The 3,603-nt window shown below is 51.3% G+C and overlaps 1 protein-coding gene across 1 annotated transcript in view; it reads right to left on the reverse strand.

Moving 5' to 3' along the window:
- GPR61 (G protein-coupled receptor 61) overlaps positions 1-3,121 on the reverse strand; it is a 5,823-nt gene extending 2,702 nt beyond the window's left edge. Inside the window, exon 1 of the mRNA XM_007449314.1 lies at positions 3,039-3,121. The gene's annotated coding sequence lies outside the window, so the exon portion shown is untranslated. The remainder of the gene's footprint in view (positions 1-3,038) is intronic.
- Positions 3,122-3,603: the final 482 nt, after the last annotated feature.

Genomic DNA, 3,603 nt, shown 5'->3' on the forward strand with positions numbered 1-3,603 from the left:
CCCAACCACTGTGCCACCAGGGAAGCCCCTATTAACTCATTTTAATCGTTTTGCAACCCTATGAGGTAGATGTTATTCTTATCCCCATTTTGCAATCGATAAAACTGGGGCTTGCAGAGATAAAGTAACTTACCAAAGGTCACACAGCTAGTAAGTAGCAAGGTCCAGGTATGCACCCAGGAGGCCTGGCTCCAGGGCCAGTACTTCAGCCCACTGTGCCATACTGTGTTTGATGGTGCCCTCCACAGTGGCTGCAACATAACAGACATTCAGTAAATAGTTGTTGAATTTGAACCGTCTCTAAAAATGTCTCTCACCACTAGGCAGAGATTACCTGAAAGGGGGAAGGACTGTGCATTGTGCTTGGACATCACCATCCCCAAGACAAAGAGCTGCCACTTTGGGAGTGTTGAGAAGGACCAGTGAAAACAAAACCTCCCAGGTGGAGGGAAACTGGGAGCTCAGCTCATCCGGACTCCACTGCTCCCAAAGCCAGAAGGGCATAAGTCATATGAAAGCTGCCCTTCTCCACCCACTCATTAACTTCCCAAGGTCACTGTTCACCCACAGGTGGGAGAGGAGCTGCTCCTAACCTCCCACTTCCCAGGGCCCTGGATCTTGGGTCATTGGAGCAGATCATCACAGGACCCCTGGCCAAAACCCTCCTATTCCTGGACTGTTACCACAGTCCCAGAACAAGGAGGAAGGAGTAGGCATCTTTGTAAGAGGTATGGAGGGGTGGAGGTGGGTGAGCATAAAGCAGAGAGGAAAACTGGAAGAAACTGGCAAGGGGCGGAGTCTTGAGTGTTCAGTGTCTCTCATTTCTCCTGCTCAAAGCTGTTTTACGTGTCTCATTATCCATGCTGAGTTTGCACAGAATTGAAATAAGTTGCTCAATGTACAGTTGACCCTTGGAACAACTTGAGTTTGAATTGTAGGAGTCCATTTACCTGCAGATTTTTTTCAGTAGTAAATACTACAGTACTACAGGAGCCCATCAGCAGTAGGTTGAATCTGCAGATGTGGAACTGCAGATTCAGAAGAATTGCAAGACGGAAGGCCAACTATAGATTATACCTGGATTTTCCACTGCTCAACGGGTCAGCACCACTAACCCTCACATTGTTCAAGGGTCAGCTATCATTTTAATTTTTTTTTTTTTGATTTCCATATGCCATTCTTGAAGTCGAGATTCCCTCAACATAGTGTACTAAGGTATCGAAATTAGAGGCAAACTGTGGACATGCCAAGTCTGATGGGCTTTGTGCAGACAAGCCAGAAGTTTCCTGGGTCAGTTTCCTAATCTGTAAAATGGGAGGTTTGAACTGGACAACCTCTAAGGTTCCCATATATGACATTTGATGGCTCAGTGAGCTCCTGGGCTATGGAGGGCCTGGTAGCTGCTCAGTTAAAAACCCATCATTTCTCTGACTGCAGTAAAGGGGCCCACTTGGGGCAGATGGATCCTCTTGCCTCTCCATTGCTACAGCCGTACAATCACCCTTGGTTTTTGGCGTTACCACCAACATTGCACTAATTTAACTTCCAGCATGCCATGCATGCAATAGGTGCTCAGTACAATTTTGTGACCTGAATCAAACTCAAATTGATCAGTTGAATCTCTGCCCCCAGGACATACTCCAAAAACACTCAGTCCATCAGTTGTGTGCCAGCCAGGGGCCTGTCTTCTGGAACGAGTAACTCGGGCTCCTGGACTTGAGGCAGCCCTAACTTTGAACAACTACCTAGAGACGTGCCTCTCCCCAGGGATAAGAGACAGCACATGTCACATAGCCACTGGGTCTGCAGAGAAGGTGAAGAGAGGGCCCAGAAATGCAGACCCTCCTCATAAGACAATCTGCCAGAAAAAAATGTGGAACGAAACACCAGGGAAGGCAACATTGCCCCTTACTCTCTATGCCATGACTCCCGCATTCCTTCTACCTGGGAGTGGGGCCCAGAAGACGTGACTCTGAGGCCCTGGAAGCTAAAGGAGTCAAGGCCCACCATGTCTGCATGGACATCAAGTGTCTGCCAGCAGGGCTCACCCAGGGTCCCAGACTGCGGGAAGCAGACATGGTTTCCACGTGGAGATGGAGGGGTGCTGTGCAGCCATGATGGAGCCCTAGGCAAGAAGGCGTTGGACATTTCTCTTTTCACCCCCTCAGCCTTGCCAGTGTCTCTGCACTGACCCCTAAATTCCAGTATTCCCATTTACCTCCTAACAGAAGAGCCAATATACCTGCTCCCCAGCACTTCCTCACTGATGGACCAGGGTAAAGCCTGAGAGGGCTGTGGGTAACGGTTTCACAGGGGAAGCCCAGGGAGCCTCACTCCATTCCTAGCTCATATCATCATGCCTTCTTGGACACTCTTGTCCTCCCTCTGCTCCCTTCCAGCAGCCCTTCCCTCACCTCTAGGACTTCTCAGTAACTGGAAGGCTTTGCCACCCTAGGATCTGGGGTCTGGGCCTCTAGCAGGGGTATGGTCAAGTTACAAACAGCCGTGTCTCAGGATGCAAGATGTACATAAGTGCCCAGCCCAAGGCCACAGAGGTGTTGGGATTCACATACACCTGTTTCTTAGATGCAGAGCCTCCGTCCCAAGGACCCGAGACTGGCCTCCCTTCAGACAAGAGCATGCCCCTCCTAAGCCAGGAAAGATTTTCAGGGGGCTACAGCACCTCTCCCTAGGAGAGTTGCCGACACCCAGGACACAGAGTTGTCCGTCAGCCTGGATGCCAAAGGATTCATTCCTAGGATGAAGGGGACCCATTTCTATGACATAGAGCAAGATAGATGAGGAACCCTGTCTGCCTGCAGGATGTGGGTACTCCTGCTGGCAGCAGATCAAGCCCCATCTCTAGGCTTCAGAGATGCCCACACCCCAATATTGCCTTCGGGATACCTGGGGGCCCATCCCCTGACAAAACTGCCCACTGTGAGGTAGGATGGGCTGTACCCTTCTGTACAGTACCTCAGCATTCACCACCAGGCCTGGGTCTGGCCCCCATTCCTGGCCTAGTCGGCAACTCCTACCTTTGCTGAGCAGCTCCTGGCTCCCATGTGATAGCTCCTCTCAGCTGATGCTTCTCCAAGGCTGCTGAAGCCTGAACCACTGCAGTGATCAGTGAGAGGCAGCCGGCAGAGCAGGATGCGCTGAGAGCTTCTGGGTCCTAATGGCCTCCTGCTTCCCACCCAGCCCCTTGGAGCCACTTCTGCAGCCAGGAGCCAGGCACCAGTGCCCCCAGGCAAGGCGCCCAGGAGTGGGCCCAGCCCCTCCCCTTCCTCTCAGGCTTCTGGAGTGGTAACTCAAAAACCTGTTGGGGTCAGGTGATGGCAGGCAGGGGAGACCCTCCTGGCCAGCCTGATGATATAAAAAGAGCACTCAGAGTCAGAAAATCCAGGTTTAAGGCCTGGCTCTGGCAGTTACTAACTGTGACCTTGGGCAAGTCACTTGCCATTTCTGGCCTTAGTTTCTTATCTGTTCAAAAAGAATATAGGACAGATGATCCCTAAAGGTTCCTGACAGCCCTGCCATTGCATGGTTCTGTGACATCAGAACCAAGGTGCTTTTGTAGCGGGCCAGTCACTACAGGCACAG

This window comes from Lipotes vexillifer, unplaced genomic scaffold, assembly GCF_000442215.2.
Source record: "Lipotes vexillifer unplaced genomic scaffold, Lipotes_vexillifer_v1.1 scaffold393, whole genome shotgun sequence".
NCBI lineage: Eukaryota > Metazoa > Chordata > Mammalia > Artiodactyla > Lipotidae > Lipotes > Lipotes vexillifer.